We start from the raw sequence: 17149 nt of genomic DNA on the forward strand, positions 1-17149 counted from the left end.
GGAAGGTTCTCTCTGGCTGCTGAGTGAGGACAGAATGAGAGACATCCCCAACGGGGAAGCGGGAACCAGTGGAATGGTTTATGGGTGAGCACAGGAAGACATGCCCAAGCTGTGGGCACAGAGGTTGGAGTGGACACAGCTCCTGCCTGGAGGTGTTGTCCATCCTTAAGCAGCCTCCAGTTCCATTGCCTATTTCTTTCAGAAAGTGCCCTCAGAGAGCCGGTATGAGGCCCCAAGTCAGATGCCCTCCCTGTTCCCTGCTGGGAGAAGCACTCTAGTCCGGGCAGGGGAGGCTGCCTCCTCGTCCCCAGGACTGGCTAATGTAACTACAGGAGGGATTGATTTCTTTTTACTGCCGAGAAGCAGCCGTCCTGCAGATGGAAGAAGGAAGCTCTCTATCCAAGGGTATCGATTTGCTGCACTCGGTCTGCTCAGGTTGTAGAAAAACTCTGCACCATTGGGCAGCTAAGGAAGCAGAGAGGAGGCTCAGCCAGGCAGACTCAGGTTGGGAAGGGGTCAGATGTGCGTGGAGCCTGCGGGTCTTCAGTAGCTCAGGTAAGGGGCTCTTTCTTCCTGGGCCTTGTCTCTGTCCACACAGCTCTGCGGTGCCAGCCTCAGTGTGGGACTCAGCCCTGGTTTCCAATTCCCCTTCCCTCAGGTCCTACCGGTGTGGACTTCGTTGGGTCCTTAACCTCTCCTCATTCATGTTTATAGTCACAAAATTTTTACTGAGGTCTTACTACACGTGCCATTCACTGTGCTGGGCCTCAGGGGTTAGTGGTGGGCATGACAGTTCACCCCCAGCTATAAAATCCACCCAACACTGGTACCACTGTCTGGGGTTGCTGGCCAGGGAATGCCAGGCTCAACTCCTAAGAAATCTTTGCATCTTCACACACCTATGAGGCAGGTTTGGCTCCATTTCTGTTCTGGGTATGTGAGACCTTCCAAATGTACAGATGGGAGGGAGGCGGCCCGGCTCTCCTCACTAACAATTTAATTGGGAAAGAAATTTGGACCCAAGGTGGCCCCTCATGTTCTGTGAAAAACGCTATTTTGTCTTTCCTCAAAACGAGTCTGGAAGCAGCCAGAAACTCTGCTAGGAGAACAGAGGGGCAGCTGTCGCCGAAGAGAGGCCCTAGCGTAAATCACACGATGCCAGGAAAGGAGGGCAGGTTCAACTAGAACATCAGGACACCCTTGGCTTTTATCCATTGACGACCTGCCAGGGAACTGGGCTGTGTTTCCCTTTCTGTTGCCTCCACATCAGACACTTTCAAGCTGAAAACCCCAGCCTCTGCTACTACCCTCTTCAAACAGAAATAAAGGACAATTATGAACCTTCGAAGGTGGCTCTTTAAATCTTTCCATCTGTGCCTGCCTTTCCAGGCCCGCCACTGGCTAAGCTTGTCAGCATCCAGTCACATCCTTCCCTGGGCTGCCCAGCGCCATGACTGCCTGGTGCAAGTTGCTGGGCATGTTCCTAAATCATAGTTCCTTCCAGTGAAACATAGCAGTTTAACCCATGCGGTCAGCTTCTCTTCCTCCTGAAACGTGACTATCAAAATGTTGCAGGAAAAATGTGTTACAGCTCAGCTGTGACAGCAACCTGGATTCTGACGAGTAAGAACTGGAGAACCCAGGTTTATTAAGCCAGCAAGCCCAAAAGACTTAACACTTCAAGCTCTGGACCCCGCCTGTAGGTTTACACAGGCCTTTTATAGGCTGCCAGTTTTACACTTTGCAACATCATATGCAAATAAAGTACAACAGAAGTTGACTGACCGGGAACAAGCTTTGTAGAAATAGACCAATCAGGAGTGAGCTCCATGCAAATGAAGTACTACAAATGGACCAATCAGAAGTTAGGGAAGTGGACCAATCAGAAGTGAGAGTAATAACCAATCAGAAGTGAGAGTAATAGCCAATCAGAAGTGAGAGTAATAACCAATCAGGAGTGAGAGTAATAACCAATCAGAAGTGAGCTCAGGGAACCAATAGAATTCCAGGTTTAGAGTCAAAGAGTGAGATAAAGCCTCTGGGCCAGGGAACCGGACGCTAGTGGGAGGAGAGCAGCAGCCCTGTGTAGGGGTCCTGCTAGTCTTTTTATGGGGCTTCCCGCCTCAAAAGAAAAAAATGTTATGAAGCCACAAGATAGAGAAAATGTGGGAAACTAGGAAAGATGCCAACACGTTCCTGGAGGATGGAAAGCTGATGAAAGAGTGGCGAATGACTCACCGGAGAGGGGGAAGCTACGCCGTCAGTGTCAGCAGAGAAGGGCGCTGAGGAGAAGCAAGAAGCAGCCTGAGGGCTCCAGAAGGGCAGCATGCTGAGTCAGGCTGTGGGTTCAGTTCTGTGTAGGTTCAGTTAGAGCCCCAGGCACCTCCTGACCTTGAAGAGAAGTGATAACCAGACTTGGCCCTTCTAACAATCCCACCTTCATTCTTTAGAAATTGAACCTGGAGAGGCCCAGGCCACGAGGACAACATACACTGCAGATCAGAGACACAGATAAAATACACACACAGAGATCAATGACATGTCTTTCCTTCCACTACCATCCCCTGCCCGTCTTCTAGATACAGCCGGGGCCTAACCCCCTGCGGAAGAGGTGGCTTCTTCTCTGGGGAAACTGAACAGGAAATGCGTACAGATCCTGATGTCTGAGGACCGCATTAAGCTTTGGAAGTTGGTAAGCCTGGCTTCTCATCACTACTATTTTCTTTATTTCTTTTAAATTAATTATTTAGTTTTTAAACTTACCTTGTCTAAACTCAAACTGCAAACTCCGTCTCCCCTGTGGTGGGCAGCAGCTGACAGCTCAGTTCTAGATTTTAGCCTTAGCTGAGCTGCTTAAATTCGGCCTGGTATACACGGTGGTTTTGGGGGAGTCAGAGATGGGGTGGAAGTTTATACACAGAATTGGGGGTTCCCCTTTCTTACTCTCCTTTCAGGATTGCCCCTCACTTTGCTGTTGCCCAGGGCTTTGATTATTCAAGCCAGTAAGTCTGTGGGTTTCTCTGAGTATTTTGACCCTCGGTGTGGTACAGACTGGGGCTTTTTCTCAGGCCAGAAGCAGTAACAGAATGAGAAATGATCCGTTCTGCCCAATGTCAACGCTTCCAGTATCTGGCTACTTTTGGTCTCTCTGTAGTGCCTTCAGGTGGTTGGTTGTTACATTTTGTTCAGTGTTTACAGCAGTCTTCTGGAGGAGTATTGGTCTGATAAGACCTGACGGGAAGTATTTTTTGGTAGTTATTACTGTTTGGTAATTTATTCTCCTATCACCTTTCTCCACCTTTTAAAATATGAATTATCAGCTAAGGGTCAGCAGAAGTTTGAGGAAAGCATCTAGTATAAAAGACAGAGAAACAAAAGAAAACCAAAAAAAATGAAGGAAAGGTTAGGGAGGTGTTGCTCAGAGGAAAAACAGAGATGCCTCCCAGAGCAGAACAAAATGTAAAAATAAATCCTCCACAATAATATTCTTAGAAAGACAAAAATATTTCACCTGCAAAACAAAAGCAGGCTACTGTTTAAAAAAACAATCCAAGAGCAAGAAAGATGTTAGAAATTAAAAAACAGTATTACAGAAATATTCAGTAGTGGGAGATAGCTCCCATAAAGTAAAACAAAAAGACAGACAATAAAAAGAAAAGACCATTAGAGAATCAATCTAACAAGGCCAATATCTGATTAATAGAAGATCTAGAAAGGGAGAATAGAGAAGATGGAGGGAAGGATATTATCAAAGAATACAAGAAAATTACCCTGAACTGAGGGTCATGAGTATCTAGAGTCCAGATCAAGGGTTAGCAAACAACAGCCCATGCATCAAATTCATGCTGTAACCTGTCTTGTAAATAAAGCTTTATTGGAACACAGCCACGCTCATTTATTTACTTATTTGTCCATGGCTGCTTTGCTACAATGATAGACTCAAGAATTTGTGACAGAAACTATATGGCCTACAAAGCCTAAAATATTTGCTATCTTATGTTTTACAGAAAAAGTCGGCTAATTCCTGGTCTGGATCAAAAGGTCCTTGCATTGACCAACACAATGAATAGAAAAAGACCTAGATCAAAGACATTACTGTGAATTTTCAGAACATCAGGGATAAAGAGAAAATCCTAAGACTCCAGAGAGAAAAGGTCATGTACAAAAGATCAGAAATCCTGTGGGAGAGGGATTGAACTTCTTAAAAGCAACAGTGGAGGTTGCAAGAAAGTAGAGGGATGCCTTCTAGATACCACAGGAGAAACTACTTTCAATCTGGAATTCAATCCAGTGTAATGATAAGATAAGGTGTTTTCAGACAGTCATGACTCAAAAACTGTACTTTTTGTCCTCTGGGGGAGCTTATGCTTCAGTGCAATAAGGAAGTAAACCAAAACAGAAATAGACTCACAGACATAGAAGACAAATTTATGGTTACCAAAGGGGAAAGTCCAGGGGGAAGGGGAAGGATAAATTAAGAGTTTGGGTTTAGCAGATACAAACTACTATATATAAAATAGATAAACAACGAGGACCTACTGTATACCCCAGGAAACTATATTCAATATCCTGTAATAACCTATAATGGAAAAGAATATGAAAAAGAATATATATGTGTTTGTGTGTATATATATATTGTTTTATATCTATATATCTATATATCTGTATCTGAATCACTTTGCTGTATACCTGAAACTAACACAATATTGTAAAGCAACTACACTTAAAAAAAAAAAAAAGGAGTAAACCAAGAAATAGGAAGCTATGGAGGCCTCCTTTATGGGACATAGTCACATGACAGCTATGTTCCAGGTCTCTGACAGCAACCATTCCAGGCAGGAGCAGGGAGGGCTGGGGGTGGTGGGGAAGGGTCTCCAGGGAAAGTACAGGGAACTGATGGCTTGTCTGTGTACGGGAAGAAAACTTCCTTCTGCCTTCTAGTTTCTGTGGCTGGCCTGAGAATGAAACTGACATAAAATAGTTTAACAGGAGAAAAATATACACATTTATTTAATATTCTTATGTGTACATGGGAGTCTTCAAAGCTTATATATCTTATATATCTTTTTATACAAAGAAGGATAAATTGTGGGGATATGACAAGACAAAGGGGCTTGGGCTTGGGGCAGTAAATTGTGGGAGAGTGACTAGGTTATATGGGGGGAGGAACTAATAAAAGATAATGGTTATTACAGTAGTTTTGTTTGCATGGGTCCATTCTGGCAGTGAGATTGTTCTTTTCTTCCTGCTATAGGAAGGGTACCTTTCTCATGGGAAACTTTGTGACCTACTTTTAGGAGGAAAGAGGGAACTAGCTGAGAGAGCCCTTTCCTGCATCTGCTACTTCTCAGGTATTTTCAGCTCAAAATAATCCATATGCCAAAGCAGCAGATTCTGGGGTGGCATGTCCTGAACCCCTTCATCTATGTGTTGAACCGCGCGGAGGAGAGCATTGAGAAGAGAGGTTTCACAGCGTGTTTGGGAATACTTGGCACTAGTTACACAGTAAACTAAGGATAGCACCAAAAAATGCAATCATTTCAGGAAAAACAAGGAGAAGTTGTATGAGAAAGAAAACGTAATTATGGTACTGACTCAGCAGTGAATAATATTTACATAATCTGCCAGGTGGCCCCAGTGGTTCCCCCTCCTGTTGGGTAGCCTGAGGAGCACCTCCTTCTAGTCCCTACAGCCCTGGGGGAGGCAGGAGCTGGAATTACTGATCTCTGCTTGCTCTTTCAGCAGTTCTAACGCTTTCTAACTAATATCCTATATTAAATTTCCCTCTATTAAATTATCTGGCATAGGTTTATGGAGTCTCACTGGTATGTAAGTCAATTAATAATGTCTAAAATGGATAAATCAAGAAACAGCAGTGTAAGCAACATGTTAAAAATATGGAAGTAAAGATTGGAAAAAAAAAAGCAAAAGACTTTAAATGTTTACCAGTGAACTTGGGGGGTGGGAGTAGGGGTAAGTGGGTTATATACTAGGGGTATGATTATTTTTAGAAACAGGTTAATGCCTTTTTGGTTCTGAAAGATAAGGTTTCGGTGTAGTCTTAGAGGATGACAAAATGGGTTTACTTGCTCTGCCCAAGCATAATTATTGAGCTCCTCCATCCACCGCTGCCACCCCCAGTCCATCATTGTGGGAGCCAAGAATGCCGGTTTCTGCGGGGAGAGAGGAGATGGGAGAACCAGCCCTAAACACTTGCTGATCCATCAAGGTGTAACTGTAGAACCAGCCTAAACTGGCCCTATCCCGTTTCTAAAAAGATACTGAGTTGTTTTCCAGAGACAAGAAAATGGAGTCAGGCAGCCGGGGCATGCGCAGAGGAGAAAACTTTGCTCTCAAATAACAACCGGAACCAAAGTTTCTCCTACCACTGGCCTCCCACGGAACCAAAGGGCCAGGGCACGACCGGAACCTGAATGCCGGAACTCCTTCAGAAGCACGGAGCCCACGGTCCGGAAAGCTCCGTTGCTGAAGTCCCCTTTACCACATCTTACCGTAAACCTGCGAAGTTCCAATGCCCTTCTGTCGAAACCTGGCCTGCTTCCGTTTATCAGCTCTCCTCCCTTGATTCATAGAAGTTTGACTGAACCCAAGATCGGAGAGACAGATTTGAGCCCTGCCTCTTGTCTCCTTGCCGGTGGACCTCGAGGTAAAGCTCTTTTCTCAGAAGTGGGTGCCATGGTATTGGCTCCTATGCACCTAAAGCAGTGAGCCCTTGTAAGGAGAGCTTGGGAGAGAGCTGATCTAAAATGGGTCTCCTGTGGCAGGAATGGTCCAGAGGCTGGAGGAGCAGTAATGTTCACTGGACTTCCAAGGGACGTGTTTTCCTGAACAGCGCTATGATCCTCACGTGCTGTTCGGAGAAGGTGAGCTTCACCCACCATCTTTGTATTAGAGATTTTAGGGGCACTGGAAGAGAAAGGGGCCAGTGTTCATGCATCCACATTTGGTGAACAAGACTCGAGAGGGGAGAGGATGTGCCTGGGGTGGAGCCCAGAGGGAGCTCATGACAACCACCTTGAAAAGGGAAGCACTGGCCTCCACCTGAATGCTCACAATTACGGAGGAGGGAGCTGGACCTACTGCTCTTTGGTCTTTAATGGACTCACACGTATTTACTGAAGGCCTTCTATGTACCAGGCCTTGTCTGGAGATACAGGGTAAATAGGACAAAATCCATACACTCGTTTATTTCTGTCAAATTGATTCCAGTGCCCTTTGTATTATTATCCTCTCTTTAAAAGATTGTCTTTCATCTAACTAACCTCACTGGCTAACTCCAGGCAACAAGCCCTCGAGGTGAGGTCATATAAGCCAGATACACTTCTGCTTGCCTCATTGATGATGACCATTTACTGGTGCTACTGCCAAGCATCCTGTCAAGCTCCGTATGTATCTTATTTAATATAATAACCTGGGTCTGACTCCAAAGTCCTGTCCTGGGCCATTTACCATCACTCAGATACTAGTATCTTGAAAGGCTAATTTACGTTCCAAAAAAAGTACTTCAGATCCAGCCAATAGAGGATTACTTTAGGTTACAAATCTCTGGAGGAAGGATAGTTTTTAAGTGTTCTTCCTCCCAGGGGAGTTCTTTTAATTGTCCTTTATATCAAGTATGCCGAGGCTTAAATAGCATTGTTAACATATTCTCTTTGAAATGTTAAGATGTTCCCTTTAAACTTTGGTTCCCTGTTTAACCAAATCTCTAGAAAGTGCTTTCTGGGCTGGCATCAACCTTTAACATGTTAATACACAAGCAAGAACATCTTCAAACACAGACAATCAAATTTAATTCTTTACAGAGCTTCCTGAAGGTCAGAAAAGGGTAAGGGTCAGATAGAATATGACAAGATCTCATAGTCCCATGCCAAATGTCCCCATGTTTATTAGGATAGAACTTAGCCCATCTCCAGAGACTGTTGCAGAGATATCTCTGGGAGAAAGAAAAATGTCAATTTCATATTCTAATTACCAGTATGCTGTTTAATTCACATGAAATGCCTCCAGTGTGTACTGGATGCTTTATGAGAGCCATTGCAGAGACTTACTCCAGCCCTCAAGGGATTTCCATCTAGGGAAGATAAGATACATTCTGGGGCCACAGAAGGCCAGACAAATAATACAGAAGAGAAGGAGCAGGGTACTTGAAATTTTTTCCCCATGTCAGAGACCAAAGAGACTGAACCTTGATTAACCTCACTTTTCCTTTCTAGAGTCTCTTGCTGTGGGTAGAGATAAAGACTACAGAAGTAATGCTTCCTTTCTCTTGGTATCAAAATCAGACCTTTAATTGTCAGCAACTATAAGGTAAGTAAAAACCACACAGGCTCTTCCAGACTTTCTTATAGCCAATCTCCTCTTCTGCCAAAGTATCTTGGGAATTTGTAAGGAAAATCAGATCTTTTTGAGCAACTATCCCTGTTCATTCTAAGCTGTGGGTGATGTTGAATAGGAAGATGGCCATGTGTGATAAGTCTAGATGATGCTGGTTTGATCAAAGTCTCTTAGAATGAGTTGTTTTTCCTGCTGTGCTTTTCTGTGGTGGTGGATGGTGGCTTCAACTCTCACCTGGGTACCAGTTTACTTGGATAGTCATGCTAGATGTAGACATCAGTTAAGATAACTTTAGTAAGGCTGCAAGTAATAGAGAACCCTTGTTAAAGAATATACCGTTTTAAAAAAGATAAAATTATGATATCCATACAAATATAGAATGAACACATACCAACGATTTTATTTAACTCATTAATTAAAGAAGGAACCAGTGTGATAGTGTTGCCGAAAGATCAGCCCCCGTCCCTGACGAGCCAAATAACCCAGAGACAAGGTCTTGGAGCTTAGAAGAAAAGAGGCAATTTTATTGCTTTTCTGGGCAAAGGGGACTCACAGCAGGCTAGTGCCTTCAAAACTGTGAGCCCACCTTGGGGATGCGGTGGGGTGGTTATATAGCCATAGCTCAAACCATAAAGCATTGAGAACAAGCAACAGAATCATTTTCTCATCAGAAGACAGAATGGCGACATGATGCCTCCAGGTGACCAATTCTCTAGAGGCCAGCGCTTAGATCTCTTTATCTCTTAAGCACTCAAGGGGTGGTGGTCTTGGTAATTTAGGCTATTTTGTAAGGTTACAGTCCTGTGACCTTCTCTTTGGAGAAGGACTCAGAGACCAAGCTTGATTGTTACTTTCAGTTACTGGAATAAAGTAGAAACAGTAAGATCAATAGCTTTAGTTTTAACAGTGGGCCTGGAACTGTGAGTAGCAGCTGGTCAGTTGACCATTTTAAGGGCAAGCATAAGAATAAGCAATCTGTTAGCCTAAGTGCGGCCATTCTATTAATCCTCTTTCAATAGTACAACCAATTTGAAGGGAAATCCAGAGAACAGAGACATATATAAACAATTGGGAGTACTAAGACAAATTTGCTTAGTAGAGCAGAACTGGGGGAGATCAGCTGCACCTCTGCCAATTAATTTGCATGTTTATGGACAAGAATCATTTGCGTTGCTGGCAGTTCCATATCATTTCCAGAGCTGTGAAATAGTTCACCAGCATTGAAAGGTGCAGAGGCCCCACAGACGCAGACAGCCTAGAAGAGCACACCAGGCGATGTGTGTTTCCTTTGAAGACAAGTGGTCTGTTTGAAAGTCTTTCAGATTTTTACCTTTACCCTACAGTGGCTTAAGTCAGGGAGACATTTATTTTTCTCAAAGAAAGCCCAAGAAGCCTGGAAATAAGCAGCCCTCGGCTGATGTAGTGGTTTATAAGGCTATTAGATCCAGTCTCCTCCTATTTCCTATTTTCCATCCTTAGTTTCAACTCCATGGTTTCAAGATGGCTGCTGTGCTGCCAGGAAGCTCTTTCTGAATTCCAGGCAGAAAGAAGGGAAAGAGCCCCAATCCATCTTTTGAGAATTTCTCTTCGTATTTGGAAAGGGAAGACTTCTTAGGGATCTTATGACTACCCCTAGCTATGAGGGAGATGGGGACATAAGTGTTCTGGCTTTTTGCATTCTCCAGCCAAGGAAAATGAGACAAAGGGGACACCCAGTGGTTTGGGGCAGCCAGTTTATATCTGCCATATTGTACCTGTTGCTGAAAAATTGGCCTCTGCACCCCGAAAAGCGAGTGTATACTTGGAGGCAGAGTTTTGGGAGCAAAGAAAAGAGCAGCTTTATTGCTTTGCCCGGCAAAGGGAGTCACAGCAGGCTAATGCCTTAAAGACTGTGAGCCCATCTTGGGGTTGGGGTCTTGAGGTTTTAAAGAAAAACTGGAATGAGACAAAAGGTGATAACAATCAGGGCGTTTTACAGAGTGTTATATTCCTCTTAACCTCAATAAATCTTCAGGAGGAATTCCAGAGGGTCTGTCCATTCTGTGATTACCAGCCTGTTATCTCCTTCCTGGAGCATAGCCTCTGGGTTAAAGGTATTCTCAGTAAAGAATGAGTCAGCAAACAATTTTGCATCAGGGAAGTCAGTTTGTTAGTTTGCTTTATACTCCTTCATATCTAATCCCTTATCCATAGTTACCTGAAAAGAGTTTCTTAACTTAATACTATACATAAACTTTTATTTAAGATTTTAAAGACATTTAGATTAGGCATATGCAGCTAATTACAAACATACTGGTAAGGCCACAAGACATTGAGCTTAAATATAAAAACTCAACCTGCTACTGGGAGGATTATGAACCAAAGCTCCAAGTTCAAAAAATTCCTCAGGCATGCAGAGTTGTTCAGAAAGTAAGACCCAAGAAGTTGGGTTGATAAATGGAAGGAATTTTCTTTCATTCTTTTTTATTTTATTTTATTAGGATTGAAAATTGAATCTGAAAATCTGACAGCTAGAGGTTTTTGTGATGTGGGTGGCATTTGTAGCAATGGAATATTTGAAGTATTGTGTTTGATCCAGGAGGGTTATTCTTTTATGCTTTTTTCTCTTAGATTTTCTGTTCTTTTTGAGAGGGAAACAGGCCCAGATGTGTGAGCCATGTATTCCTAGGTAGTGATTTGGAAAGCCTTATGTGTCATCTGAAGTACTTTGTCTTCCACTTTGGAAATATAAGAATTCAGTTCCATTGAAACATGTCACTGCAACCTTCTACATTCAAATTTCTATTCTGTGATCCTGCCTCTGCTAACTATGAGTGCGTCAGGGGTACAGATAGTGATATTCTCCTTGGAAACTGGTTTCTGTAACATTAGCCTAATGTCCCCCAAAATGTCTTAAATGACATTTGACATTTGGATGGAATTTTAACCATGATTTACTGAGTGTTATTATTTATATACCTAGGTACCTGGATATCTAACTCCACATGTCTCGTACCATCCATCCCACCTCACTCAGGAAGGTGGTAAGAACTGTCAAACCATGAAAGTCTAAATGTGCAACCCCATTCTGCCTTGAAGGCTGGACTGTCATCCCTGGCAATGTGACCTATGGGAGAAGAAAATTCTTCTTCTCTCTACCCATTTATCTCAGTCCATTCAAGCTGCTATAACAGAATACCATAGACTGCGTGGTTTATAAACAACAGAAATTTATTTCTCACAGTTCTGGAGGCTGGGAATTCCCAGATTAGGGCACCAGCAGATTCAGTGTCTGGTGATGGCTGTCTTTTTGCTGTTTCCTCACTTGACAGAAGGGGTGGGGGATTTCTAGGGTCTCTTTTATCAGAGCATTAATCTGATTCATGAAGGCTCTAGCCTCATGTTCTAATCACCTCCCAAGTTCCCACCTCCTAATATGAATACATTGGGGGCTAGGTTTCAATGTATTAATTTTGTGGGGACACAAACATTCAATCTACAGCACCCTGTTGGGTTCGTTGGCTGGGACCTTGTAATTAGATTGACAAAAGACTGATTAACAAGAGAAAACCAACAGAAGTTTATTAGCATCTGAATTGATCAAATATAAATGAACACTTAGCAATGAGTAACTCAAGGAGTGGTTAGAACTTGGGTTTATATAGCATCTTAACAGAAGAACAGTAAGTTTTTAAAGAAGTGACAGGACAAAGGAAAAGGACTGAGTTTGTAGGGTGGTCATTGTGGGAAGGCAAATATGTGGAGAAACTAATGGAAGATAAGGGCTAGTATTCGCATGGTTTATGTGTAGATTCCTCTGGAGCCATTTTGGGGCTGATGGGAGACACTAGAGTGTCTCTAGAGTTGTCTCTGGTGAGACTGTCCTTCCTGGTAGAGAGGGGAGCAGTGGGGTGGAGGGCGGGGGCACCTTTACAAATTTTTGTCCTGCTTTTAGACAAATAGGGGGAGGATAGAGAGCTTTTCTTGTATCTGCTTCTTCTCAGTTGCCCTCACTCAAGATGATCCTTATGCCATAGTGGCATGTTTAGGGATGGCAGATTCTGCTGTACTTCAGACCCCTGATGCTACCAGTGGTCTCGTCTATGGAAGAGCCGCCGTCTTTGTCTTCGATGCTCTTTCTGCTACGTGAGCCTCACCAGCTCCCAGTTCTACTTTCCAGCTTTCTCATTTCCTGTTTTTATATGGCTGCTTTCCTCCTCTCCTGTTTCCTGTGCCGTTTCTTGTCTTAGTATCAGTTTTAGGTTTTTTTTTTAGCCCCTCTCCCTTTTCTGGTCCCTCTTCTTGCTTTCAGTGAGAGGGCCTCTTTATTTCCTCTCAGAATGCAATCAGGAGAACAGTCCCCTCAGGAAACAGACTCCCCAGTTCTGGGAATTCCAGCTCTTTAGATGCAAAATAAGGTAGCTGTCTTTACTTCAAAACATCTACAGCCACAGCTGGTGGCTGAGGCCTGCAGGGCTCCAAATGCTGCAGTTCAAAGGCTGTCTGCTGATTAGCACCCTGAAGAGACCAGGGAAAAGAAACCTCAGGACTTTTAACCTTGTTTGTAGGGATCAGAATACAAGTTTCCATTTGACAAATAATATGGGGCTGGAGAACTGTGGCCCTCTGGAAAATGTCAGCGCCAGTGTAACAACGGGAAAAGAGGAGCTGCTGACTGGAGAAGTTAGAGCTGCGGTGGAGTTATGGCCAAGGGTTTTGCATCCATGAGTGTTTGATAAGAACAGGAAATCCTGACCATTCTCCATCTGAATGCGGACAGTGGAAAGAGAATTGAGCCCAAACTCAGGAGATTTGATTCTAGTCTTGGCTTTGCCTCTGATAAGACTTGTGAGCTTACTTTTCATGACCTCTCTAGGCCTTACATTTTCAAAATGATTAAATCTGCAGTCTCCAGGATTGTTTCCAGCTCCCAAAATATGATAACATCTTTACGGTTTCAGTTCTCAGTGAACTATATCAACAGAACCCCACTGAAGAGTGAGAATGTTCTTTTTAAGACTGGCGCTCATAAGGTATGTTTAACAGGACAGGCATTGAAAATGCAGTGCAAGCATCACATTAAGGAGTAGCAGTGCTTTGTAGCCGGCCTCAAAAATGTTCTTTATTATTAAACCTGACTAGAATGTCCCATATTATTTCTCACGTCTCCTTGGAGAGATAGATTCAAAGCGCTTAAACAACATCAGAAAAGAAACTTTAAAAGACATAAGACAATAAAAAGGGCTTTATCTCCTATCTTTTATCCCCCCCCCCAAATTAAAAAGTAGAAGTTTGTCTCTCAGATAGCAGACTCATGGTTGAAGCAAAAGTCGTGGACCAGCAAGAGTAGATGCTTTCACATTGTAGGCCAGTTTAGGGAAAGTTCAGTGAAAGAAAAGAGAGAGATGTAATGATTGTAGACTGTTGAAGCACAGAATAGATGAAAATATGGCTCTAAACTACAAGATAAACAAAATGTTACTCCCTTTTACCGAAACAGTGCCACGGTTCCTGACAACACTAGCAGTAATAATTATAAGTACTAGCCCAGATTTATTGACAGCTGGTGGTGTGCTTTCCTCATTTGACCTTCACAATTGCCCTATCAGGCAGTTAATATCAGCTAATGTTATTATAAATGAAGAAACCAAGGCTTAGGGAAGCTATTTGCTCAAGTTCTAAAAGTGAGTAAGTCAGGGCATCTGGATTTGCATCCAGATCTGTGGGTGGAGTTTGTAGCAATGGAATAATGGAAGCATTGTGTCTGATCCAGGAGGGTTCTCCTCAGTGGCTCTGGTGTCTCTAATTCTTGTCAGGTGCTTTGGCCTCTCAGCATGACTGCTGCCACTGCTGCTCTAACTGCTAGTGCAGCATTTCCCAAATGTTTCTTCTGGAACCCTGAGGTTCCATGGAAATGCACTAGGGCTCTGGGAGGGGCACTTTGCAAGTGGAGGTAGCTTCTCGGGGCCTTTGTGAACTCACTGGGTTCTCCCAGCCCCCCTTTTAAGTTGGCAAATAGTTTATTTTTTTCCCCTTCAGTTCAAATCTTTTTTTCTTTCCTTCTCCAAATTACATTCCCATCTTTCTTTCTAATGCAATTAGAGTCCGTTCCAGAAAGCTAAATCTGCAAGTGTTTCTGGCTAAAGCAGAAAATTCATTATATTTGTTTAATTGTAATCCAGATAGGAAACAACATGAGGATGAGATTTTTATTACAGTTCCCATCCAGCCTACATCTCTAATCCCATTGTCCCAGTTTTCCGCTTACCACTGTGGAGTTGTGCAGAGCTCCCTCAGGAGGGGCTGGGCAGGGCAGGATGGAGGGTCTAGGATGATTGCCTGGGCAGGATGTGGGTGTTCTTGGGTCCTTGTTTATTGGCTCTATCAAAATGTTCTCCCCAGTTCCTAGAAATTGAGGGTTTCGACAGCATCCCTGTGGTTTTCTCCATTTTGAATGGAAACTTTTTAGCAACAAAGGAAGAAGAAATATGCTCCTCTCACAAGTATTTCCTGACTTATGTTTTGAATTTGAGTCTGCAAGTAGATGTGACGTGTACTAGCCAGACTTCCAAGGGCAAACATTTTAAATTCAAGTGTTCATAAGGAGCAATTAGGTGACATAACCAAGCAGCAGTGCCCTGGGGCAGGGAATCACTAGGGATGGGTGAGAACTGTGGAGGGCACGTGGCCCTTCTTACTGGCAGCCCCTACTTAGCCCCAGGTGATTATTGCCTCCTGGGATTGCAGGTTCAACATAACCAGATCTAACAATTTTTAAGGAGGGGCCAGAAACACAGATATTTACATGAAACCTCTCAATTTTTTTATGTTGGCAATTAATTTTACAAATTAAAAACTGTAGAAGAAAATCACTACATAGGATAAACAAAATACAGATTTAGCCCTCTAAACTGCCATTTTGCAGTCTCTACTCTAGAGCTTTGTTGAGTGAGAGTAGAACCAGGATTTGGGTAAGGAGAAGAGAAAAGCATTAGACCTTTCAAAGTTTCAGAGGGCTTGGGGTGATGTTCTGGAGAGTCTGCCTTCTTCTACAGTCTGAGTACAGAGTTGAAATAAATGCCTGACGTTCTTGAGCAGAGGCTGAAGGTTACATGCTGGGAGTGTTGTAGACTAGAGCTTCTACTTGAACACACTGATCTTTGGCTTTCTTTCAGCTTCAAAGGCCAGTGATTTTAGGCAACCAAGAATGAGGTGCCATGAGAGTAAAATGGAGGGACAGCAGGAATCAAGGTTCAGTGTGGTTGGTGCCATTGCTTAAAATGTCTTTAAAAAGGACTTAGGGGTGGATTGCTGGAGACTCATCAGCTTGATGTTCAGATTTCTGAGAGGAAACTAATCAGAGCAAGAGAAACACAAACCAGCTGATGTAAAGGTCTGGCATTTAAACTGGGGCTTAAGGAAGAGGAAGGATTTGGACAGAAAAAAAGGATGGATGGGAAAAACAGTGATCTTGGAGGAAGCAGCGATGTGAGAAAGTTACGGAGATGGAATAAGCACCCCTAGACTAGGCAGCCTCCCATCGTCAGATTTGATCTCTCTCTTTCTTTCTTTCTTTTTCTTTCTTTCTACATTCTTTTTTATTGAAGTATAGTCAGTTTAAAATGTTGTGTTAATTTCTGGAAACAGCATAATGTTCCCATCATTCATATATATATATATATATACACACACACACACATATATTCCTTTTCATATTCTTTTTCATTATAGGTTACTACAAGATACTGAATATAGTTCCTGTGCTGTACAGTAGGACCTTGTTGTTTATCTATTTTATATATAGTAGTTAGTATCTGCAAATCCTGAACTCCCAATTTATCCCTCCCTACTCTTTCCCCTTTGGTAACCATAAGATTGTTTTCTATGTCTGTGAGTCTGTTTCTGTTTTGTAAATAAGTTCACTTGTGTCTTTTTTTAGATTCCACGTATAAGTGATACTATACGGTATTTTCCTTTCTCTTTCTGGCTTACTTCACTTAGAATGACGATCTCCAGGTCCATCCATGTTGCTGCAAGTGGCATTATTTTATTCTCCTTTCTTTATATAACATACTGGTAAAGCTTCTAAGGGATTTGCAAATAATAACTCCTTTAATTCTTATGTCATTGCTGTGAGGTAGTTATAACCAATAATAGTAATTATACTCATTTTACAGTTAAGGAAACTGGGCATTTTCTTATTTTAACTTTTTTTTAGGTTCAAATAATGGCTGGGCACAAGACAATGATTCCTAAATGGAGGGAAGGCAGAACTTTTATTCCTGACAGCTCCCGAAGAGAGAAGTTCCCCACACAGAACCACACGAGGGGCTGCACCAGGGGAAGGGTGACAGCAGAAACTGTTGGAGGTGGCTAATGTGTATGAGAAACAGTGTGGGGTTGGCCGAGTTTCACAGGCTTGTTGTGGACTGGGTATTTTTCGTGATTCTCCAAGTGCAAGGAAGAAGGGGCCATCCCTTGAAGTTTGCTACCAGGGCCTCTGGCAGTTGGATGTCTGTGTTGTAACCTGGAAGTGTTGGAGCACCGTAAGGGAAAGCAGTCAGAGTGTGCGTTTAGCAGACTGCAAAAGGGAATTGAAAGGTTTTTAGCCATGATCTCAAAACTGGGTCAAGACAGCACTTGTGAAATATTATGTTATCTTGAGGCACAGAGCGACCCAGTAACTTGCTAAGGTCACCACTAATAAGTGGCCAAGGCAGGACTTAGCACCAGGCAGTCTGATTCCAGAATCCATGTGAGAAAAGGCTAGAAAAGTCAGTGCAGGATCTGTCAAGGAGGCACTTGGCCTTTTATC

The 17149-nt window shown here is 43.0% G+C and overlaps 1 long non-coding RNA gene across 2 annotated transcripts in view; it reads left to right on the forward strand.

Moving 5' to 3' along the window:
* LOC123618848 (uncharacterized) overlaps nucleotides 1-17149 on the forward strand; it is a 282431-nt gene that overhangs the window by 51595 nt on the left and 213687 nt on the right. Inside the window, exons 3-7 of one of the 2 annotated variants that reach the window (XR_012507488.1) lie at nucleotides 2580-2692; nucleotides 4008-5351; nucleotides 6298-6667; nucleotides 6786-6884; nucleotides 8235-8328. This is a non-coding gene — a long non-coding RNA (uncharacterized LOC123618848). The remainder of the gene's footprint in view (nucleotides 1-2579; nucleotides 2693-4007; nucleotides 5352-6297; nucleotides 6668-6785; nucleotides 6885-8234; nucleotides 8329-17149) is intronic. The other variant, XR_012507489.1, reaches the window with a different exon arrangement.

This window comes from Camelus bactrianus, chromosome 6, assembly GCF_048773025.1.
Source record: "Camelus bactrianus isolate YW-2024 breed Bactrian camel chromosome 6, ASM4877302v1, whole genome shotgun sequence".
Lineage (NCBI taxonomy): Eukaryota > Metazoa > Chordata > Mammalia > Artiodactyla > Camelidae > Camelus > Camelus bactrianus.